This window comes from Triticum aestivum, chromosome 7A, assembly GCF_018294505.1.
Source record: "Triticum aestivum cultivar Chinese Spring chromosome 7A, IWGSC CS RefSeq v2.1, whole genome shotgun sequence".
Classification (NCBI taxonomy): Eukaryota; Viridiplantae; Streptophyta; class Magnoliopsida; order Poales; family Poaceae; genus Triticum; species Triticum aestivum.
In genome coordinates, this window is record NC_057812.1 from 268,574,184 (window position 1) to 268,599,879 (window position 25,696).

The window sequence follows — 25,696 nt, forward strand, 5'->3', positions numbered from 1 at the left end:
CGGCAACGGCGCCATAAAATAGCCTTGATGACCCACAAGTATATGGGATCAATTGTAGCTCTTTTAGATAAGTAAGAGTGTCGAATCCAGTGAGGAGCAGAAGGAAATGACAAGTGGTTTTCAGCAAGGTAATGTCTGCAGGTGCTGAAATTGTAAGTAGCAAAGTAGTTTGATAGCAAGATAATTTGTAACAAGCAAGTAACGATAGTAGTAACAAAAGTGTAGCAAGGTAGCCCAATTCTTTTGAGGCGAAGGACAGGCCAAAACGATCTCTTATAATAAGCAAAGCGTTCTTGAGGGCACACGGGAATTTTATCTAGTCATTTTCACCATGTTGGTTCAATTTGCGTTCGCTACTTTGATTATTTATATGTGGGTGGACCGGTGCTTAGGTGTTGTTCTTACTTGAACAAACCTTCTACTTATGATTAACCCTCCTGCAAGCATCCGCAACTATGAGAAAAGTGTTAAGAATAAATTCTAACCATAGCATTAAACTTTTCGATCCAATCGGTCCCTTACGGAATAGCGCATAAACTAGGGTTTAAGCTTCCATCACTATCGCAAACTGTCGGTGTCAAAACCGGCGGATCTCGGGTAGGGGGTCCTGAACTGTGCGTCTAGGCCGGATGGTAACAGGAGGCAGGGAACATGATGTTTTACCCAGGTTCGGGCCCTCTTGATGGAGGTAAAACCCTACGTCCTGCTTGATTAATATTGATGATATGGGTAGTACAAGAGTAGATCTACCACGAGATGAAGGAGGCTAAACCCTAGAAGCTAGCCTACGGTATGATTGTTGTATATGGAGTTGATTGCCTATGGACTACAACCCTCCGGTTTATATAGACACCGGATAGGGTTAGGGTTACACAGAGTCGGTTACAATGGTAGGAGATCTTGAATATCCGCATCGCCAAGCTTGCCTTCCACGCCAAGGAAAGTCCCATCCGGACACGGGAAGAAGTCTTCAATCTTGTATCTTCATAGTCCAGGAGTCCGGCTGAAGGTATAGTCCGGCTACCCGAACACCCCCTAATCCAGGACTCCCTTAGTAGCCCCTGAACCAGGCTTCAATGACGACGAGTCCGGCGCGCAAATTGTCTTCGGCATTGCAAGGCGGGTTCCTCCTCCAAGTCCTTCATAGAAGATTGTAAACACCAAGAGTAGTGTCCGGCTCTGCAAAATAAGCTTCCACATATTGCCATAGAGAGAATGATATAAACACAAATCAAATCTGCTGACGTATTCCGCAGTGCGTCATCACACTACGGCCAAGTCCTTTACTCGAATCGTTTTTACTTTTCCACCTCAGCATGTTTTGCGAGGCGGTTTCCTTGGCACGTCTTGTCAAAGCAGAGATCGTGTACCCCCTTTACGGGATTCTCATCAATACGGACGTGGGTAACCCAACCGCGCCATTTATCACGGCGCTTGGGAGGCAAGCGAGTTTTACTAGGCTTGTGGGGACGCACAACCGCATCCGCCCATATAAGGGGATAAGGATCCACCTTTTTACCTACGCCTTCTTCCTCCTTTGCCTATCCATCTCCTGCGCACTCGAGCTCCAGCGCCCAAGCCCGCACTTCCCACCTCAACCTTCTCCAGCAATGTCCGGAGCGGGAGGCAAGTGGATGGTCTCCTCCGCTACGGAGGGCCAAGTCAAGAAGCTAAGGAAGGCCGAATACCTGTCTAAGGACATCGCGCACCGGCTTCCCGAAAAGGGGCAGCTTCTCCCCACCCCAAGGCCCCATGAGAGGGTAGTATTTCTTCCCCACTTCCTCCGCGGACTGGGTTTTCCACTCCACCCATTTGTCCGGGGGCTCATGTTCTACTACGGCCTGGATTTCCACGATCTGGCCCCGAACTTCATCCTCAATATCTCGGTGTTTATCGTCGTGTGCGAGGCTTTCCTCCGCGTCCGCCCTCATTTCGGCCTCTGGCTCAAGACCTTCAACGTCAAGCCCAAGGTGGTGCGCGGCAGCCAGGCAGAGTGCGGAGGCGCCATGGCGGGCAAGATGGCCAACATCCTATGGTTCGAGGGCTCTTTTGTGCAGACCCTAAAGGGGTGGCAATCCGGGTGGTTTTACATCACCGAGCCACACGATCTGAACTGGATCGCAACCCCCGAGTTCCAATCCGGACCCCCCACGCGGCTTATGTCCTAGAAAGAGACGGGCCTGTCGTGGGGTGACGAAAAAGAGGTGACCGGATTGCAAACATGCATCCAGTCCCTGGTGAACAAGCCAATCCGGCTTGTTAATGTAATCCAAGTTATGCTCGTCCGCCGGATCCTCCCGTGCCAACAACGGGATTTTAATATGTGGGAGTTCGACCCGGCGCAGCACCAAACCCTTAGCAGGCTCTTCGACACGACGTACGAAGATGCCTAGAAGGTGCTATTCAAGGGCGCCGAGGCTCCCGCATCCGCTTCCGAGGACCGCAGATACAGCTCGCAGCATCACGCTAGCAAGGTAAGCTATCTTCACCTTTTACAGGATGTTAAGCTTTTTTCATAGTTTGACTCTATGCGGGATCTAAACTCCCTTACCTTTGACAGGCTTGGCGAGTGATATCTAGACCGATTAACTGTCCGGCTCCGCTGCCCGAAGACCCAGCCCCAGCTCTACTAGTGAAGCTGCTGGTTCCGGCGCCTTATGTGGTGCCGGAGAAGAAGGCCAAGAAGAAGAAGGCCACGGGGACTCAAAAGAGTACCCGTAATGTGGTGGTGTCGGACTCGTCATCCGACGAGTCCGAGATGCTCTCCTCCCATGAGAACGAGGAGGAGGAAGAAGAACACTCTCCCCCTCCAGCGGGGGGAGGAAAGAAAAGGAAGGCCGCCCCAACGGGGGAGGCCGAAGGGTCCAGGAAGAGGAAGATCCCTCTGTCGAACTACTCCCCTGGCGCCGAAGAGGACAAAGAGGAGTGGCCAGATAGGGCGAAGCGTCCGGCGAAATCGTAAGTATTCGGATATCAGAGTAACTCATGACGTTGCTTTGTTGCACAGCCTTCCCTAATGTCGAACATAATTATGCAGCCCGCCCCGGGCCGAACTCAACGAGTCGTCGAGCGGCTCCCTGGATTCATCGGACGTGAACTCAGTTTCGCCCGTGGTCTCCCCCGCACTGCGGATGACACCGAAGTGGCGTCGCAACGAGCTCCGGGGCAGGAGGAGGTGGTCCTGGAGGAGCCGCAAGGCGACCTCCCGGACTCTAGGAGTAAAGGGGACAAGACCCCCCAGGGCTCCAAGTCCGGCTTTGTGCCGGACACCGCGCCGGAATCTTCAACAGTTCCGGACCGCGGTAGGCGAACTCCTTCCAAGAGGAGCAAGCCTTCTGAGTTGGCGGCCTCCGTCCAACCGGAGGTGCCGGACAATCTGCTGGAGGTGCTTGACGGTGCCTCTATCGACAAGGAGCACCGTACTATTATGAGTATGGTGATCCAAAAGGTTCGGTCCGCCAAGAGCGGACTAAGTGAAGCTTGCGCTAGCCTTCTAACAGGCTTCGAGGTAAGTAAAAAATATGTAAGAATATAACCGCATAGACAGTAGCCCCTGATGCTCTGTTTGGCATTCGGAAAGAAAAGCCGAATAGAGGATCTATTAAATTTCGCAGGAGTCTAACAACAAAGAGTCAATATGCGTATGCAGGCTTTGCTGCTAGCCACCGCCGCACTGACTGCGGAGGTGGGTGCCCTGAAACAGGGACCCGAGCGGATCGAGCAAGAGCTCGGCCTTGCCAAGAGGCAGCTCGAGGAGAAAGAAGGTAAGAAATACCTTACAGAAAAAAAGTGCCTATAAAAAGACGTGATTGCAAAAAATAACAGGATTGTACTGCTTATTGTAGGGGCCACGACTGAGGTGGCGACCCTCAAGCAGGCGCTGTCCGAGGCCGAAAAGAAAGCGGCCGCGGAGCGCACCGAGCGAGAGAAACTTGAGGCCCGTGTCGGTGAGGTGCAGCAAGAGCTTCAGGCTCTCATGAAAAAACATGAGAGTCTGGAGCTTGAGTCAAAGACGCAAGCGTCCGAGCTCGCGGCGGCCCTTGAGACTGCCAAGTCTGCCAAGGCCGAAGCCCAAAAGGCCCTCCAAGAGTTGGAGGAGGTGAAAAAGATAGCAGCGGGTAAGGCATTCTTTATGCAAAGTAGAAATATAAAAGTAAACTACTTGTTACTTACCCGAATCCAGAGCTCTCCAGGGGCATTCGCAGATCTTCCCCGCAGCGTATCCGCCGCCGCCGCATTCTATCGAGCTGAAGAGGACAGCTCGACGGAGAAGGTGTTCTGGTCTCAGTATGCTGAGGCCGGACACCCTGTGCCCTTAAGCGACCAGCTGAAACAGCTGGTCGAGCTCCACAAGGTGGCCGAACAGGCCATGAAGGGCCTCATAGTTCGGCTGTGGCCCAGAGAGGCCCTGCCTGGGAGCTACTTCGGGCTAGTGCGGCGGCTGGTGGAGGCCTGTCCAAGGCTCAAGGTCATCAAGCGCTCCATCTGCATCGAAGGTGCCCGTAGGGCCCTTGCCCGTGCAAAGGTGCACTGGGGTAAGCTGGACTATGAGAAGCTTGTTAGGGACGGGCCGCCGCCGGGGAAGGAGCATCGCAAGCCCGAGAACTACTATAAGGATGTTCTTGCGGGTGCCCGCCTTGTGGCAGATAAGTGTACCAAGGATGTAATTTTTGAATGAACTCGCTCGTGTTTATCCTGTGCGCTGAAAACTTGTTCATATGCGCTAAGCAATGCTTATTGAATTTACAATATTACTTTCTGTGCGGCCGTTTATCAAATATTGAGAGATGGCCAGTCGTCGGCTTCTGCCCCCATGCCACTAGTGCTGGGGTGTTCGGGATAAACCTGAGCGCTCTTTTTCCCATAGTTGGGTCCTTCGAGGGAGGCGCTCAGCACAACGAACCAGGAAATCGGACTATAATGCTTGAACACTCTCACTTAGCCATAGAACTCTATAATTTTAAATTTTGGCGAAGCCCCTAGTTCGGAAGACCAAGTTCGGGGCGCTATCCACGCCTTGGCCGGACAAAGCCAGCTCCTCGCTCGAAGCGGCATAAGCCTTTAGGGACTCGAAAAACCTCTCGAACAGCGACCGGTCTCTCGTCACATCATGACAGTCAGTTTTAGCTTTCTCCACTGAGGTGCTTAACCTAGCTGAACCGGGGCACAATCGCAGTGGTTCTCCTAGTGCTACCTTAGCCGATAGAGCGGAACGTAAGGCACCAAAACATAGGAGTCGGGCAAACCCAACGATTGACCCAAATCATGATTCGGAGCCGATGCATATAGTGCTATAAGTTCGGGGTGCTGCACTTGTGAAAGTGTACAGACTTCTCACACCATTATGAGGGGTACTGAAGCCCCTGGCGTGTTTGACGTACCATGGTGTACGGGTGCAATCATGTCATTTAATATACATAAATGTGAAAAGAAGATAATGCAAAAAATAGACAAGAAGCTAAGCATTTTTTATAGAGAGGCTATTTATCAAAGCCGAACGATACAAATAGTGCTTTAAGCAAAAGATATTGGACTATTTAGTATGTCCTGACCAGGGGCAGGCCGCGGAATTGTATTTAAAACAGGTATACCGCTTGTAACAGAGACCACCTGGGAGTTCCATAATGCGGCATGGCTTGTCTGCCTCCCTGGAGCTTGCATTGTTTGTGCGGCAGTCGAATTGCCGAACAGGTCGTCCGAAGTATGGAGTCCTGAAAGTAAGAAAAAAATAAAAAAGAATCCGGCAGCCCCTAGTACGTTTTAAGCCGTGTTTTGGGCATGCCGTTATTGTGCCCCTTCCCATGTGCCCATGGTATTTCAAGGGCGTAGTTATGTACGCGAGGTACTGGTTTCGTTATGTCGCGAGAGCTGGGGTTGGGGCCGCATTGCTACGCTTGCTCAGAGTGTGCCAGGCGGTCCTGCTGTGGGTTACTCCGGGCGCGCTTGGCAGTGTCTAGCTTTTTGATGGCCGGACTGGAGAATTGCCTGAGAAGGCTACTTTGTACCTCCGCTGCGAGAGCCGCCGTGTGCTCCTCCGTACGGAGGGAGCGTTCGGTGTTTCTGTTGACCGTGATTACTCCTCGAGGGCATGGCATCTTGAGCTTGAGATATGCGTAGTGCGGCACCGCATTGAACTTTGCAAATGCGGTTCGTCCGAGCAGGGCGTGATAGCCGCTGCGAAACGAGACTATATTGAAGATTAATTCTTCACTTCGGAAATTGTTCGGAGATCCGAAGACCACGTCAAGTGTTACTGAGCCTGTACAGTTGGCTTCTACACCTGGTATAACGCCTTTAAAGGTCGTTCTTGTGGGCTTAATCCTTGAGGGATCTATGCCCATTTTCTGCACTGTATTCTGATAAAGCAGGTTCAGGCTACTGCCGCCGTCCATGACGACTCTTGTGAGATGAAATCCGTCGATGATTGGGTTGAGAACCAATGCGTGGAAGCCGCCATGACGGATGCTAGTGGGATGGTCCCTTCGATCAAAAGTGATCGGGCAGGAGGACCATGGGTTGAACTTTGGGGCGACTGGCTCCATCGCGTATACGTCCCGTAGCGCACGCTTCCGCTCCCGCTTGGGAATGTGGGTTGCGTATATCATGTTCACCGTCCGCACTTGTGGGGGAAAGCCCTTCTGTCCATTGTTGTTCGGCGGTTTGGGCTCCTCGTCGTCGCTATGCAGCCCCTTGTCTCTGTTTTCGGCCCTTAACTTGCCTGCCTGCTTGAACACCCAACAATCCCTGTTAGTGTGATTGGCTGGCCTTTTGGGGGTGCCATGTATCTGGCACAAGCGATCGAGTATTCAGTCCAAACTGGACGGGCCCTGAGTATTCTTTTTGAATGGCTTTTTCCGCTGACCGGATTTATAGCCTTTGAATCCGGCATTGACTGCCGTGTCTTCATTGTTGTCGCTGTTAACGCGACGTTTTTGCTTATTCCAACGTGTCCTGCCACTTTTGTCCTTGGTATCCGAATTACCAGGGTTCTTTGATAAGTTGTTACTGCGAGCTAGCCAGCTGTCTTCTCCCATGCAAAAGCGGGTCATGAGTGTCGTGAGGGCTGCCATTGATTTCGGCTTTTCCTGTCCCAGGTGCCGGACAAGCCACTCGTCGCGGATGTTATGCTTGAAGGCTGCTAGGGCCTCTGCGTCCAGACAGTTGACTATCTGGTTTTTCTTTGTTAGGAATCGTGTCCAGAATTGTCTGGCCGATTCCTCTGGCTGCTGAATTACGTGGCTTAAGTCGTCGGCATCTCGTGGTCGCACATAAGTGCCCTGGAAGTTGTCGAGGAATGCGGCTTCCAGGTCCTCCCAAGAACCGATTGAGTCTGCTGGCAAGCTGTTAAGCCAATGCCGGGCCGGTCCTTTAAGTTTGAGCGGGAGGTATTTAATGGCGTGTAGATCATCGCCGCGTGCTATGTGGATGTGAAGGAGATAATCCTCGATCCATACCACCAGATCTGTTGTGCCATCGTATGATTCGATGTTTATGGGTTTGAAACCCTCTGGGATTTTATGATCCAGTACTTCATTCGTGAAGCATAGCGGGTGTGCGACGCCTCTGTACTGGGCTATATCACGACGCAGCTCGGAAGAGCTATGTCTGTTGTGTTCGGCCCGGCTGGATTTGTTGTATCCGGAGTGAAGATCATTGTCACATGCCGTAGGGCGCCTGCGCGATCCGTAGATCAATCTTGTTTGTCTTGCCTTATCCTCCAGTATGTCTCGCAGGTCGGGCGCATTTTCCCGTGCCTTAGTTGAGCGGCGTCGGGGCATGGCTTGAGTGCAGGGCCGAGAGGCCTCTCTATCGCGGCCGCGAGGTGGCCGATCTGCCATGTCATGCGCTGGTGCTTCCTCCTCTGATCGGGGTAGCGGCCTGCGCTTCGGGTAACTCTTGGAGGGGCGTTCGAGTTCATACTCTTCGGCCGCAAGAACTTCAGTCCATCTGTCAGCTAGCAAATCTTGGGCAGCTCTAAGCTGTTGCTGCTTTTTCTTGAGGTTGCTTGCCGTGGCTAAAAGCCTGCGTTCAAAACGCTCTTGTTCGGCGGGGTCTGATGGTATGATGAATTCGTCGTCATCGAGGCTTGCCTCGTCTTCGGAGGGAGGCGTATAGTTATCATCCTCGACCTATCGGTCTGCCGCTCTCTCATGAGGGCTAGCTTCTCCATCTTCCTGTGCCAAATCTTGCTGAGGTGGGTGTTGTTCGGCGCTATCCGGGGTAGTATTATCTCCCGTGCCGGAATCACCATTTTTGCTTTGGCGGGATTTAGAGCGGCGCCGCTGACGCTGGCGCTTTGGCTGTTTCTTGGGGGCGTCATCCCCCACTGTTCCATCGCCATCTCCATCTTTTGGAGTATCCACCATATATATGTCATATGACGAGGTGGCCTTCCAGTGCCCTACAGGTGCAGGTTCTTGTTCGTCTCCTACATCGTCATCCATACCGTCGATGTCTTCGAAGCTGAAGTCAAGCATGTCGGTTAGATCATCGACAGTGGCTACAAAGTGGGTGGTGGGTGGGCTTTGAATTTCCTCATCGTCCGTATCCCACCCTCGCTGACCGTAGTCCGGCCAGGGCTCTCCTGATAAAGAGAGAGACTTAAGAGAGTTCAGGATGTCGCCAAAAGGCGAATGCTGAAAGATGTCTGCGGCGGTGAACTCCATTATCGGTGCCCAATCGGATTCGATTGGCAGGGGTGTGGGAGGTTCGGAGTCCGGGGAGGAGTCCGGATCCTCGGAGTCACGGGTCGTGCAGAGTGCGGGGCTGGCGTTCGGCTCGATCGCTTTTGGGATCGCAGCCCCTGAGGTGACGTCCAACCGCTCATCCTCGATTGGCACAATAGGCTCCGAGTTGGGGGTCGGAACCGATGCGTGTGCGGCCTCCAGGACACTGTCCGGGGGCAGAGCTAGATCATGCCCCTCGAGATAGTGTGGCGCGCTTGGCCGTGGCTCGAACCCGTCGAAGATCAAGTCTCCGCGGATGTCAGCCGTGTAGTTTAAGCTTCCAAACCTGACTTGATGGCTAGGGGTGTAGCTTTTGATCTGCTCCAGGTGGCCGAGCGAATTGGCCCGCAGATCGAAGCCACCGAAGACGAAGATATGTCCGGGGAGAAAAGTCTCACCCTGGACCGCATCGTTGTTGATGATCAAAGGAGCCATCGGGCCTAAAGGCGACGACACAGAGGAACTCTCAATGAAAGCACCAATGTCGGTGTCAAAACCGGCGGATCTCGGGTATGTTGGAAATATGCCCTAGAGGCAATAATAAAAGTATTATTATATTTCATTGTTCATGATAATTGTCTTTTATTCATGCTATAACTGTATTATCCGGAAATCGTAATACACGTGTGAATACTTAGACCACACTATGTCCCTGGTAAGCCTCTAGTTGACCAGCTCGTTGTGATCAACAGATAGTCATGGTTTCCTGACTATGGACATTGGATGTCGTTGATAACGGGATCACATCATTAGGAGAATGATGTGATGGACAGGACCCAATCCTAAGCATAGCATAAAAGATCGTGTAGTTCGTTTTGCTAGAGCTTTGCAAGTGTCAAGTATCTCTTCCTTCGACCATGAGATCGTGTAACTCCCGGATACCGTAAGAGTGCCTTGGGTGTATCAAACGTCACAACGTAACTGGGTGACTATAAAGGTGCATTACAGGTATCTCCGAAAGTAGCTATTGGGTTGACACGGATCGAGACTGGGATTTGTCACTCCGTATGACGGAGAGGTATCTCTGGGCCCACTCGGTAATGCATCATCATCTTGAGCTCAATGTGACAAAGGTGTTGGACACGGGATCATGCATTACGGTACGAGTAAAGTGACTTGCTGGTAACGAGACTGAACAAGGTATTGGGATACCGACGATCGAGTCTCGGGCAAGTAACGTACCGATTGACAAAGGGAATTGCATACAGGGTTTGATCGAATCCTCGACATAGTGGTTCATCCGATGACAACATCGAGGAGCATGTGGGAGCCATCATGGGTATCCAGATCCCGCTGATGGTTATTGACTAAGAGCGTCTCGGTCATGTCTGCATGTCTCCCGAACCCGTAGGGTCTACACACTTAAGGTTCGGTGACGCTAGGGTTATGAAGATATGTATATGCAGAAACCCGAATGTTGTTCGGAGTCCCGGATGAGATCCCGGACGTCACGAGGAGTTCCGGAATGGTCCGGAGGTAAAGAATTATATATAGGAAGTGCTATTTCGGGCATCGGGACAAGTTTCGGGGTTATCGGTATTGTACCGGGACCACCGGAAGGGTCCCGGGGGTCCACCGGGTGGGGCCACCTGTCCCGGGGGGCCACATGGGCTGTAGGGGGTGCGCCTTGGCCATCATGGGCCAAGGGCACCAGCCCCTATAGGCCCATGCGCCTAGGGTTTCCCCCTAGGAGGAGTCCTAGTGGTGGAAGGCACCCCTAGGTGCCTTGGGGGGAGGGAAACCTCCCCTAGGCCGCCGCCCCCCCTAGTAGATCTCATCTACTAGGGCCGGCGCCCCCCCTTGGCACCCCTATATATAGTGGGGGAGAGGAGGGACTTCATACACCAGCCCCTGGCGCCTCCACCTCCCCCCGTTACGTCTCTCCCTCGTAGTCTCGGCGAAGCCCTGCTGCTGTGACGCCCTGCATCCACCACCACGCCGTCGTGCTGCTGGATCTTCATCAACCTCTCCTTCCCCCTTGCTGGATCAAGAAGGAGGAGACGTCTCCCGTCCCGTACGTGTGTTGAACGCGGAGGTGCCGTCCGTTCGGCGCTGGTCATCGGTGATTTGGATCACGTCGAGTACGACTACATCATCACCTTGCAAGCTTCCGCACGCGATCTACAAGTGGTATGTAGATGCAAACTCTCTCCCTAGACTCGTTGCTTAGATGAACTCATAGATGGATCTTGGTGAAACCGTAGGAAAAATTTTAATTTTCTGCAACGTTCCCCAACAGTGGCATCATGAGCTAGGTCTATGCGTAGTTCTCTTTGCACGAGTAGAACACAACTTTGTTGTGGGCGTGGATTTTGTCATCTTACTTGCCTCTACTAGTCTTTTCTTGCTCAACGGTATTGTGGGATGAAGCGGCCCGGACCAACCTTACACGTACACTTACGTGAGACCGGTTCCACCGACTGACATGCACAAGTTGCATAAGGTGGCTGGCGGGTGTCTGTCTCTCCCACCTTAGTTGGAGCGGAATCGATGAACAGGGCCCTTATGAAGGGTAAATAGAAGTTGACAAAATCACGTTGTGGTGATTCGTAGGTAAGAAAACGTTCTTGCTAGAACCCAATTGCAGCCACGTAAAAGATGCAACAACAATTAGAGGACGTCTAACTTGTTTTTGCAGCGATTGATCATGTGATGTGATATGGCCAGAAGTTGTGATGAATGATGAATTGTGATGTATGAGATCATGTTCTTTGTAATAGGATTCACGACTTGCATGTCGATGAGTATGACAACCGGCAGGAGCCATAGGAGTTGTCATTATTTTTTGTATGACCTGCGTGTCATTGAATAACGTCATGTAAACTACTTTACTTTATTGCTAAACGTTAGTCATAGAAGTAGAAGTAGTCGTTGGCGTGACAACTTCATGAAGACACGATGATGGAGATCATGATGATGGAGATCATGGTGTCAAGCCGGTGACAAGATGATCATGGAGCCCCGAAGATGAAGATCAATGGAGCTATATGATATTGGCCATATCATGTCACAACTATATAATTGCATGTGATGTTTATTATGTATTATGCATCTTGTTTACTTAGGACGACGGTAGTAAATAAGATGATCCCTTATAAAATTTCAAGAAGTGTTCTCCCCTAACTGTGCACCGTTGCTACAGTTCGTCGTTTCTAAGCACCACGTGATGATCGGGTGTGATGGATTCTTACGTTCACATACAACGGGTGTAAGACAGTTTTACACAGCGAAAACACTTAGGGTTAACTTGACGAGCCTAGCATGTGCAGACATGGCCTCGGAACACGGAGACCGAAAGGTCGAACACGAGTCGTATGGAAGATACGATCAACATGAAAATGTTCACCGACGATGACTAGTCCGTCTCACGTGATGATCGGACACGGGCTAGTCGACTCGGATCGTGTAACACTTAGATGACTAAAGGGATGTCTAATCTAAGTGGGAGTTCATAATTTGATTAGAACTTTATTATCATGAACTTAGTCTAAAACCTTTGCAAATATGTCTTGTAGATCAATGGCCAACGCTAATGTCAACATGAACTTCAACGCGTTCCTAGAGAAAACCAAGCTGAAAGATGATGGCAGCAACTATACGGACTGGGTCCGGAACCTGAGGATCATCCTCATAGCTGCCAGGAAACAATATGTCCTAGAAGGACCGCTAGGTGACGCTCCCGTCCCAGAGAACCAAGACATTATGAATGCTTGGCAGTCTCGCGCTGATGATTACTCCCTCGTTCAGTGCGGCATGCTTTACAGCTTAGAACCGGGGCTCCAAAAGCGTTTTGAGCATCACGGAGCATATGAGATGTTCGAAGAGCTGAAACTAGTTTTTCCAAGCTCATGCCCGGGTCGAGAGATATGATGTCTCCGACAAGTTCTACAGTTGTAAGATGGAGGAAAACAGTTCTGTCAGTGAGCACATCCTGAAGATGTCTGGGTTGCACAACCGTATGACCCAGCTGAACATTAACCTCCCAGATGAGGCGGTCATTGACAGAATCCTCCAGTCGCTCCCACCAAGCTACAAGAGCTTTGTGATGAACTACAACATGCAGGGAATGGAAAAGACCATTCCTGAAGTGTTCTCGATGCTGAAGTCAGCAGAGGCTGAAATCAAGAAAGAACATCAAGTGTTGATGGTCAATAAGACCACTAAGTTCAAGAAGGGCAAGGGTAAGAAGAACTTCAAGAAGGACGGCAAAGATGTTGCCGCGCCTGGTAAGCCAGTTACCGGGAAGAAGTCAAAGAATGGACCCAAGCCTGAGACTGAGTGCTTTTATTGCAAGGGGAAGGGTCACTGGAAGCGGAACTGCCCCAAATACTTAGCGGATAAGAAGGCCGGCAACACCAAAGGTATATTTGATATACATGTGATTGATGTGTACCTTACCAGTACTCGTAGTAACTCCTGGGTATTTGATACCGGTGCCGTTGCTCATATTTGTAACTCACAGCAGGAGCTGCGGAATAAACGGAGACTGGCGAAGGACGAGGTGACGATGCGCGTCGGGAATGGTTCCAGAGTCGATGTGATCGCCGTCGGCACGCTGCCTCTACATTTACCTACGGGATTAGTTTTGAACCTTAATAATTGTTATTTAGTGCCAAGTTTGAGCATGAACATTGTATCTGGATCTCGTTTAATACGAGATGGCTACTCATTTAAGTCTGAGAATAATGGTTGTTCGATTTATATGAGAGATATGTTTTATGGTCATGCTCCGATGGTCAATGGTTTATTCTTAATGAATCTCGAGCGTAATATTACACATGTTCATAGTGTAGATGCCAAAAGATTTAAAGTTGATAACGATAGTCCCACATACTTGTGGCACTGCCGCCTTGGTCACATTGGTGTCAAGCGCATGAAGAAGCTCCATGCCGATGGACTTTTAGAGTCTCTTGATTATGAATCGTTTGACACGTGCGAACCATGCCTCTTGGGCAAAATGACCAAGACTCCGTTCTCCGGAACAATGGAGCGAGCAACCAACTTGTTGGAAATCATACATACCGATGTGTGCGGTCCAATGAGCGTTGAGGCTCGCGGAGGATATCGTTATGTTCTCACTCTCACAGATGACTTGAGTAGATATGGGTATGTCTACTTAATGAAACACAAGTCTGAGACCTTTGAAAAGTTCAAGGAATTTCAGAATGAGGTGGAGAATCAACGTGACCGAAAGATAAAATTCTTACGATCAGATCGTGGAGGAGAATACTTAAGTCACGAATTTGGTACACACTTAAAGAAATGTGGAATCGTTTCACAGCTCACGCCGCCTGGAACACCTCAGCGAAACGGTGTGTCCGAACGTCGTAATCGCACTCTATTGGATATGGTGCGGTCTATGATGTCTCTTACCGATTTACCGCTATCATTTTGGGGATACGCTCTAGAGACAGCTACATTCACTTTAAATAGGGCACCGTCTAAATCCGTTGAGACGACACCGTATGAATTATGGTTTGGAAAGAAACCTAAGCTGTCGTTTCTAAAAGTTTGGGGATGCGAAGCTTATGTCAAGAAACTTCAACCTGAAAAGCTCGAACCCAAGTCGGAAAAATGCGTATTCATAGGATACCCTAAGGAAACTGTAGGGTATACCTTCTACTTAAGATCCGAAGGCAAGATCTTTGTTGCCAAGAACGGATGCTTTCTGGAAAAAGAGTTTCTCTCGAAAGAAGTAAGTGGGAGGAAAGTAGAACTCGATGAAGTACTACCTCTTGAGCGGGATAGTGACGCAGCACAGGAAACCGTTCCTGTGATGCCCACACCAACTGAAGAGGAAAACCATGATAATGATCAAGGTACTTCGGATCAAGTTACTGCTGAACTTCGTAGGTCCACAAGGACACGTTCCGCACCAGAGTGGTACGGCAACCCTGTCCTGGAAATCATGTTGTTAGACAACAATGAACCTTCGAACTATGAAGAAGCAATGGCGGGCCCGGATTCCAACAAATGGCTTGAAGCCATGAAATCCGAGATAGAATCCATGTATGAAAACAAAGTATGGACTTTGACAGACTTGCCCGATGATCGGCGAGCGATAGAAAACAAATGGATCTTTAAGAAGAAGACGGACGCGGATGGTAATGTTACCATCTATAAAGCTCGACTTGTCGCTAAGGGTTATCGACAGGTTCAAGGGATTGACTACGACGAGACATTCTCTCCCGTAGCGAAGCTAAAGTCCGTCCGAATCATGTTAGCAATTGCCGCATACTATGATTATGAGATATGGCAGATGGACGTCAAAACAGCATTCCTTAACGGGCATCTTAAGGAAGAACTGTATATGATGCAGCCGGAAGGTTTTGTCGATCCTCGGAACGCTAACAAAGTATGCAAGCTCCAGCGATCCATTTATGGACTGGTGCAAGCATCTCGGAGTTGGAACATTCGCTTTGATGAGATGATCAAAGCGTTTGGGTTTATGCAGACTTATGGAGAAGCCTGCGTTTACAAGAAAGTGAGTGGGAGCTCTGTAGCATTTCTCATATTATATGTAGATGACATACTCCTGATGGGAAATAATATAGAATTTCTGGACAGCATTAAGGCCTACTTGAATAAGTGTTTTTCAATGAAGGACCTTGGAGAAGCTGCTTATATATTAGGCATCAAGATCTATAGAGATAGATCGAGACGCCTCATAGGTCTTTCACAAAGCACATACCTTGATAAGATTTTGAAGAGATTCAGAATGGATCAGTCCAAGAAGGGGTTCTTGCCTATGTTACAAGGTATGAGACTGAGCTCAGCTCAGTCACCGACCACGGCAAAAGATAAAGAAGAGATGAGTGTCATCCCCTATGCTTCAGCCATAGGATCTATTATGTATGCCATGCTGTGTACCAGACCCGATGTAAACCTTGCCGTAAGTTTGGTAGCAAGATACCAAAGTAATCCCGGCAAGGAACACTGGACAGCGGTCAAGAATATCCTGAAGTACCTGAAAAGGACAAAGGACATGTTTCTCGTTTATGGAGGAGACGAAGAGCTCGTCGTAAAGGGTTACGTCGACGCTAGCTTCGACTCAGATCTGGATGACTCTAAGTCACAAACCGGATACGTGTATATGTTGAATGGTGGAGCAGTAAGCTGGTGCAGCTGCAAGCAGAGCGTCGTGGCGGGATCTACGTGTGAAGCGGAGTACATGGCAGCCTCGGAGGCAGCACATGAAGCGATTTGGGTGAAGGAGTTCATCACCGACCTAGGAGTCATACCCAATGCGTCGGGGCCGATCAAACTCTTCTGTGACAACACTGGAGCTATTGCCCTCGCAAAGGAGCCCAGGTTTCACAAGAAGACCAGGCACATCAAGCGTCGTTTCAACTCCATCCGTGAAAATGTTCAAGATGGAGACATAGAGATTTGCAAAGTGCACACGGATCTGAATGTCGCAGATCCGCTGACTAAACCTCTCTCGCGTGCAAAACATGATCAACACCAGAACTCTATGGGTGTTCGATTCATCACAATGTAACTAGATTAGTGACTCTAGTGCAAGTGGGAGACTGTTGGAAATATGCCCTAGAGGCAATAATAAAAGTATTATTATATTTCATTGTTCATGATAATTGTCTTTTATTCATGCTATAACTGTATTATCCGGAAATCGTAATACACGTGTGAATACTTAGACCACACTATGTCCCTGGTAAGCCTCTAGTTGACCAGCTCGTTGTGATCAACAGATAGTCATGGTTTCCTGACTATGGACATTGGATGTCGTTGATAACGGGATCACATCATTAGGAGAATGATGTGATGGACAAGACCCAATCCTAAGCATAGCATAAAAGATCGTGTAGTTCGTTTTGCTAGAGCTTTGCAAGTGTCAAGTATCTCTTCCTTCGACCATGAGATCGTGTAACTCCCGGATACCGTAAGAGTGCCTTGGGTGTATCAAACGTCACAACGTAACTGGGTGACTATAAAGGTGCATTACAGGTATCTCCGAAAGTAGCTGTTGGGTTGACACGGATCGAGACTGGGATTTGTCACTCCGTATGACGGAGAGGTATCTCTGGGCCCACTCGGTAATGCATCATCATATTGAGCTCAATGTGACCAAGGTGTTGGACACGGGATCATGCATTACGGTACGAGTAAAGTGACTTGCCGGTAACGAGACTGAACAAGGTATTGGGATACCGACGATCGAGTCTCGGGCAAGTAACGTACCGATTGACAAAGGGAATTGCATACAGGGTTTGATCGAATCCTCGACATAGTGGTTCATCCGATGACAACATCGAGGAGCATGTGGGAGCCATCATGGGTATCCAGATCCCGCTGATGGTTATTGACTGAGAGCGTCTCGGTCATGTCTGCATGTCTCCCGAACCCGTAGGGTCTACACACTTAAGGTTCGGTGACGCTAGGGTTATGAAGATATGTATATGCAGAAACCCGAATGTTGTTCGGAGTCCCGGATGAGATCCCGGACGTCACGAGGAGTTCCGGAATGGTCCGGAGGTAAAGAATTATATATAGGAAGTGCTATTTCGGGCATCGGGACAAGTTTCGGGGTTATCGGTATTGTACCGGGACCACCGGAAGGGTCCCGGGGGTCCACCGGGTGGGGCCACCTGTCCCGGGGGGCCACATGGGCTGTAGGGGGTGCGCCTTGGCCATCATGGGCCAAGGGCACCAGCCCCTATAGGCCCATGCGCCTAGGGTTTCCCCCTAGGAGGAGTCCTAGTGGTGGAAGGCACCCCTAGGTGCCTTGGGGGGGAGGGAAACCTCCCCTAGGCCGCCGCCCCCCTAGTAGATCTCATCTACTAGGGCCGGCGCCCCCCCCTTGGCACCCCTATATATAGTGGGGGAGAGGAGGGACTTCATACACCAGCCCCTGGCGCCTCCACCTCCCCCCGTTACGTCTCTCCCTCGTAGTCTCGGCGAAGCCCTGCTGCTGTGACGCCCTGCATCCACCACCACGCCGTCGTGCTGCTGGATCTTCATCAACCTCTCCTTCCCCCTTGCTGGATCAAGAAGGAGGAGACGTCTCCCGTCCCGTACGTGTGTTGAACGCGGAGGTGCCGTCCGTTCGGCGCTGGTCATCGGTGATTTGGATCACGTCGAGTACGACTACATCATCACCTTGCAAGCTTCCGCACGCGATCTACAAGTGGTATGTAGATGCAAACTCTCTCCCTAGACTCGTTGCTTAGATGAACTCATAGATGGATCTTGGTGAAACCGTAGGAAATATTTTAATTTTCTGCAACGTTCCCCAACAGGGTAGGGGGTCCCGAACTGTGCGTCTAGGCCGGATGGTAACAGGAGGCAGGGAACACAATGTTTTACCCAGGTTCGAGCCCTCTTGATGAAGGTAAAACCCTATGTCCTGCTTGATTAATATTGATGATATGGGTAGTACAAGAGTAGATCTACCACGAGATCAAGGAGGCTAAACCCTAGAAGCTAGCCTACGATATGATTGTTGTATATGGAGTTGATTGCCTATGGACTACAACCCTCCGGTTTATATAGACACCGGATAGGGTTAGGGTTACATAGAGTCGGTTACAATGGTAGGAGATCTTGAATATCCGCATCACCAAGCTTGCCTTCCACGCTAAGGAAAGTCCCATCCGGACACGGGAAGAAGTCTTCAATCTTGTATCTTCATAGTCCAGGAGTCCGGCTGAAGGTATAGTCCGGCTACCCGAACACCCCCTAATCCAGGACTCCCTCACAAACCAACGTCTAATTTCTACTCCACAATGCATTCCTTTAGGCAGAAATATGGTGAAGTGTCATGTAGTCGACGTTCACATGAGACCACTAAGGTTATCACAACAAACATACTATCAAAATATCGAACACATATCAAGTTCACATGATTACTTGCAACATGATTTGTCCCGTGACCTCAAGAACAAAAGTAACTACTCACAAATGATAGTCATGCTCAAGATGAGAGGGGTATTAAATAGCGTATTGGATCTGAACATATAATCTTTCACCAAATAAACCATATAGTAATCAACTACAAGATGTAATCAACACTACTAGTCACCCACAAGCACCAATCTATAGTTCCGGTAACAAGATTGAACACAAGAGATGAACTTGGGTTTGAGATGAGATGGTGCTGTTGAAGATGTTGATGGAGATTGCCCTCCCCAAGATGGGAGAGTTGTTGGTGTTGATGATGACAATGATTTCCCCCTCCAGGAGGGAAGTTCCCCCGGCGGAATTGCTGCGCCGGAGGTCAAACGCGCTCCTACCCAACTTCCGCCTCGAGACGGCGGCGCTCCGTCCCGAAAGTCCTCTACTTGTTTTTTCTAGGTCAAAATGACATATATACCAGAAGATGGGCACCGGAGGTGGGCCTTGGTAAGCACAACCCACCAGGGCGCGCCTAGGCTCCCTGGCGCACACAGGTGGGTTGTGCCCACCTGGTGGGCCTCCTCTGGTACTTATTTGCTCCAATATTCATCATATATTCCATAAAAAATTCTCCATGAAGTTTCAGCCTATTTGGAGTTGTGCAGAATAGGTAGCCCAATGTAGCTTTTCCAGGACAAGATTTCCAGCTGCCGAAATTCTCCCTCTTTGTGTGTACCTTGAAAATTATGAGAGAAAAGGCATTAAAATTACTCCAAAAAGTATTATTATGTATAAAAACATCACAAATAATAGTACGAAAACATGATGCAAAATGGATGTATCACCGCCATTGATGCATTTTTCTTTGTCTACTGAATCTAGTGTGTTTCATTTGAAGTGCCCAAAGTGCGAGGACCCTACAGGTTTCTACTCCCTCGGTGAGACGCCACACTTGTTCCTTCTCATCCTAACATAGGATTTTAAAACACGCACAGTATGTTCCTAGAATCCTCTTTTCTATCCAGGAGGGTGGGGGTTTTTGAACATGCTGTCGAATAATTTGGAAATTTGGATTACTATATTTGGATAAAAGGTACTAGTACCATGGTCAACACTGACGTGAAGGAGGAAATTATTTCTAGATTTGGGTAGCGAATACATTGTGTTCTCATATTATTTTTTCCTGTAGTGCATTCCTTGCTCTGCCAGAACACATGTACTCAAGATGGTTGGCCTTGCCATAACCGAATACACCAGTTTAATGGTCACACTGAAGACAAGCCATGGATATAAGTTCCCGAGTTGGTTTCATGAACCAAGAAGATCGCTGTTTTTTTATGTCCGAACTTGGATAAACTTTCTCAAGTGTTACGGGCTGAAAGTTGGTGCACGAATGTTGATGGAAATAGCAGAACCTGGTCTCATCTTCACTGTGATCTTCCACCCCGACGCTGTTCCAGTAGTTTATCCATGTTAGTTTTGTATGTGGTTCTTGCTTGTTGCCTCGATTACTTCTTAATCCACCTATTCTGTCTAACTAATCACAACTTAACTTTAGAAGTAGCAAAGATTTTTGATTCCCTTCTCTCACGAAGATGCTACTTCTAACTAATTAAGAACAGTAAAACCGCACCTAATCCCTGCCCTCTCACGAATTAAGTGTTCTTGGTCATTTGATTTAGTCTGGTGGGCAATCCTGATCGTTTGATCATTCCTTGATGCCGTGTTTACCTCGAAATGGGCTACAAGCCGTAAGGGCAGCTACTCTGGTGACTTTTTTGGAGCCTTGTGGTTGATTGGGCCTCCATGCTCAGCCCAAGATCGCGAACGGACACAGGGCTCACATCTCTGTAATAAAAAGAAAAAAACGCTTGAGAGAAGAACGGATCAGGGGAGAGAGGATGCAGCGGGCGCTGGATACAATCGACGTAGGCAACCTGCGGTGGGATCCACCCGAGGCGCGAGAGGATCCGGGGCCGGTCGATCTAGCCGCCAGGAGATCTGCCAGCAAGGTAGAAAGGGGGTAATGGCGCCTCATCTTTTGGAAACTGCTCCGCTCAGACTTCAAACACACAATTACACTTCAGCTTCTAATCACGCATAGACAGAGATTGATGAGGATGCAGTGCGCGGAGCAGCCGTTTCTACAGAACATTAATGCATTAATGGAGTGGGGTTGCGCCTCAAAACGGATGGTGGAGGTCAGGTACCTACATATGCTCTGTCCGGTCACCCAGGTTCTTCTCCCTTCTTCCTCCAGCAGTACTGCAGTAGCATCAAGAGCTACACTTCTCCACTATGTCGCCCCTCATCTTCAATTTTGATGCAGATTTCCCTTTCCCAATACAATCCCTTGGCACTTAATATATATACTCTGTTCGGGCTCCTGCTGATGCTGATTTCCGCTTTTAATTTGTTGCAGTTATTATCGCCCAAATGTTTGTGATTGCTTCTAGCTTATTGGTTCAACAAATTTCTGCAGGGTGTTTCTGGTGTTATTTTTGTTCCTGAATTCTAAAAGTGAGGATCCCAATGGCTGCTCAAAGGTTAGTTTAGTCGAATTTCATATTTTATTCCATAGTCAGTGTGTTCATATGATTGCTTACTTTTCATTTTTATCTGTTCGTAAATATTCATGACATGCTACTTTCCGCTATTATTTTCGCTATATATATGCATGATGCATCAGGTTGTTTAGGACGGTAGATCCTTAGACGCAAGCATAATCTTGTTGTACACAGTCTTAGTTTGTTCCTACATGAAAAATGACATATATAATGTCTATACAGTTCTTTGAAAGAAGAAAGGATTGTTGAATGTTTGGTGCTTCCAGTATGTGCCTGATTGTGGAGGAGATGTTGGAGATGGGGATGTGGCTTCTCCTACTTCAGAATGTAGTGTAATTAAACTGCTTCTTGCAGTTTATTCTGCAGTTTAGTCTTTTTTGGTTACTTCAGAATGTAGCGTAATTAAACGGCTTCTTGCATTCCAGTTAAGTAAAGTCTCTTTTGCACTCTATCTGCAATTTTCTCCTTTGGGGGTATTGGAATTATTTTCAGTATGATTGAATTGATTGTTAAATGTGCAATGTATGTTAGTGATAGGTTTATAGCTGATTTTTTATTTTTCACAAAGTTGAGCAGAAAGCCTTTTGTTTCCAAGCCTACCCATCCTGACAACTTTTGAATGATCTGACCCTAAAGCAAGATTTGTACATAAATTGCTATGATGGGCCAACTAAAGATCCAACTCAAGTACCCTTCTTCCGAGGTTAAGGAGAGAACTGTCTTGATGAACCCTTTTTCACCGCACACCGGCCCCATTCAATCTTTTCTACTGGATCGAACCACTGCAGAAACTAGGTAAGAGGAATCAAAGAAATGTGAGTATAAGACATGATGTTAACATCATTTTCTATGAATTTTATTTCTTGTACTATTGTACCTAAACATTTCTCTCTTAATCTCTCCCTAATAATAATAATAATAATAATAATAATAATAATTTTTATAAATAATAAAGCACAGATTGAGTCTCCGGGTTCACCGTCGCGATGTTTTTACGAAAGAGTCCAGGTTGTTTTAGGTAATAAACCCGCAGTACAATTTAAAGTTTGTGAATAGAGATAACGTTTCGTTCCAGCTTGGGCCTTTTCTAATGGGCCTGCAGAAAAACAATACGTATAGGACACAGGAGCATGGGCTCCTCAATGCGTACGGTAGCGCCGCCGCGCGCCCGTTCCTCTCTGGCGCCGCCGCCGCCGCTGCCACCGCCCTGCTCTCGTTCCCCTCCCTATCCATCTCAATCTTCTCCGGTGCCACCACGATCTTCAACCTCCTGCCGCCGTATGTCTCCGATTTGGATCGGAGTCCGTGTTCCCCCAGGATAAGTGCTGCAACACAAATCCATGGCGTGCCCGACCCAAATTTGAGAGTGACTTGGCTGCCATTAGAAGGAGCCCTCTACCGGAATCTCCATTAAATCGCATCATATCGCAACTTTTGAAGAGTCGTCCAGGATCGTCTCAGCCGAGTTCGCCGGAAGAAAATCCGCCGCCCAAGCGTACTACACCTGAGCCTGAAGAACATCCCCTGCCGAACATGCTACCCCAGAGGTATGTACTAGCTTTTGCCAAATTATTCTGTAAAATTTCCATCTACAATGTTAGAAAGTACTGCGCCTTTTTTCTGCAATCTTTGTATTTGTTCTGCTTGAAAAAATCTAGGACTGATTTGTCTGCCACTGTTCAGATCACATCTTCCTTTGCTAGAACACGTGAGCTGATTCCAACTTTGGCCTCAAGTTGCTCCCGTCGATGACAAGTGGTTAGTTTTATGGGGTTCACAATTGACTTTTTCAACTATAATACAATAGTCAGTGCATGAGACAGAGATAACTCATGTTGGATCGACATCTCCATATCAGATAGCTATATTCAGCGCAAGTTATTGATATATTTCTTCAACTACCTCTCATTTACGGCATGCTGATTTTCTCATGAACTGCTTGTTGCAAATATAGGGAGGAGTGGGAATGCGGTGTTCATGAAATTGAGTATCTCAGAAGAGGTTTGGCACTTATTTTCCTCAACCTGTTATTCTTCAAATGTGCTTCCCATGGATTTGATCAACTTGGTGAGATAATGTTATGTGTCAGGTATGGGCGTATGACCATAAGATACTCATGAAACTTATTTTATTTTGCCTCACACAAGATGTATGTTGTTTAGACTCATGTACTGCCAGTACTGGTGGATCGATGATCTAAGGATCATATGAATGATTAATGGAGGATAATTTATATTCAGTTCTCCTCTCAATTTTGGTGTTGCCAAGCTTGATCTTTATCCATCTAACTGACTGAAAGTGCCTTCTAATCACTATTGAACGCATATGTTAGTTAGTTTGACTGTATACACCACACAAAAGGTAAAAAATTATCGAGAAACAAAAGGCACACCTAAAGGATTTTTTCTTAACAAAATGTATTAATTTGACTATTTGAGTATAAAAAATGTGCAATCGCAATCTTGCTTTTTTCAAGGAAAACAGGGGACTGCTACATACTTGATATGGATCGAGGCTAATTATTGATCTCCCAAGTTAAAAATCTGAAAATAACTTTCATTTAGTAATGGATATATAGTCAAGAAAGGATGCCTTTCCCTAAAGATACAAAGCAAAATCGTGTTCATGTATGTCCGGCTGACAGATGAATCGATCTCCTTTCAAGTATCAACCCAACAACCTTCGTGTACGGGTCCATTGGCCTGCGTACCACACATCCCTTCATTAATTCCATCAGTATCATTCTTAACAAGGTAAGTATGATTCCCTAATCACTGATTTTATTAATTGATCTTTGATCCTTCATCCCTAATGTCGTTATACCTTATTGATTCTATAAAAGATCTCAAACAGGAACATACCATTTTTGAGGCTACAATTCCTATAACTTGCCTTGTCAATTTGATAAAATTATATGTGTGATGGAGGTTGTAACTTATAACAGTTTACATTGTCAGAATGATATTTGTGTCATCTCTAAACATATGTATATATTTGGTGTGCCGGATTTTCTGATGTAGATGATATATAAGAGGAAGCTATTCGACAATCCTGCTCAAGTTGGTACGGATCAGATCAATTTTATTCAGTAATATGCTTGATAGATACAAGCCTCCCTCTTCTGCCCTTCTTTTCTCCATCCTCTACAGGTCACCAACACATGTGAATCGTTCTCGTCAAGAGCATGCTTGTGACATCATTACTATATGTGATGCACGGCAAAAGGATGTTGTCAGAATGTAAAAACACATTTAACCATTTCCTGTTTTTTTTTCTTGCCCATTTTCGCCGTCATATACACTGCATCTCCCACTGTAACAGACAACCAAATCTGTTTTCTTAAAAGTTTTAATCATTTCTATTGCAGCTAAGTGTTCAAGTACAATCTCTAGCCAAGTTCTCTTTGTTGTTGTGTTGAATTTTGAGGAAAGGCGGCCAAGCAGCTCGTGGCATCTATGTCACGCCTGCTCTGCCACTGCCTTGACCCGCCGCCGACGTCGCCGGTTGAGCCGCAAGGTTGCAAGATCATCGTGGGGCCCATTGCATGGGCTCCGAGTATGCTTGATTGCCATGTCGGAGGCGAAGGTGCTAGAGCTTGGTGGCGTTTTTGCATTTGTGGATGCATGAATAATTGTCAAGGAGGCCGAAGCCAGCGCTATTATGGTTGGACTGAAGGAATTGTATAACGTATTCTGAGGCTCCTTGGTGGTGGAGATCGACTACGCAGCGGGGAAATGAGCTAGGGGCTGATTCTGTAAGCAGATCATTGTCGTGCCCAATTATTGTTGATATTAAATCTGCGCTGAGTATTTTTTAGGCATTATCACATCAGAACTGTCAAGAGGGACAAACAAGGGACTGGCTCATGAACTAGCCAATGACGCTAAAGCTCATGGAGACCTTGTGGTTGCGTATGGTGTCCCAGACCAACTCCATGATCAGCTCTGGAAGGAAAACAATGCAGCCTTGACGTCGGCCTAAATCTTGATGTAATCCTAAAAAAAGATATTGCTTGCAGATAGGTTATACATAAACATGCATGTTGTAGGTCTGTTAATTTTAATTTTGAATACTGAGATCTATTCATATGCTTTCCTTACTCTTATGGCTAAAAAAATCCAGCAGACAGTGACTGAAATTTGTTAGTTTTACTCAACTTGCTGCTGCTTGATCAGTACTCAATCAGGCTGAGGGTGACCATGATAGCTGGTGTTGAGTAGGTATATGCATTGAATTTTCCGTTGTGCCAAAACTAGCACATTAGAATCTTCCAATTTGGTGCTACCATATTTCAAAGTAAGAACACTATGATGCAAAGGAATCTTATTATGTAGCCATATGTAAGGGCATGTACAATGGTGGCATATGGATACATATGCCTCATGACAAAAAGTAATTTGAGGCATCTATATTAACTTTTTCTCTTCAATGTAAGCTATCACTAGTGGGCCTCATTAAGAAATAGAAAAATAAAGAGTCTATTACATATGCATCTCTACTTTTCACTCAACCTTTTCAGCTTTTGTCACCGGACCACACTTTTTCTGT

The 25,696-nt window shown here is 47.7% G+C and overlaps 1 long non-coding RNA gene across 2 annotated transcripts; it reads left to right on the top strand.

The window, feature by feature from the left end:
• Nucleotides 1-22,238: 22,238 nt before the first annotated feature.
• Nucleotides 22,239-25,230, top strand: LOC123150516 (uncharacterized). 2 transcript variants are annotated; one of them, XR_006475147.1, is made up of 4 exons: nt 22,239-22,695; nt 22,832-22,906; nt 23,103-24,387; nt 24,516-25,230. It is a non-coding gene; the product is annotated as an uncharacterized lncRNA (long non-coding RNA). The 2 variants fall into 2 exon arrangements; XR_006475146.1 differs by having other exon boundaries at nt 23,103-25,230.
• The last annotated feature ends 466 nt before the right edge of the window (nt 25,231-25,696 follow it).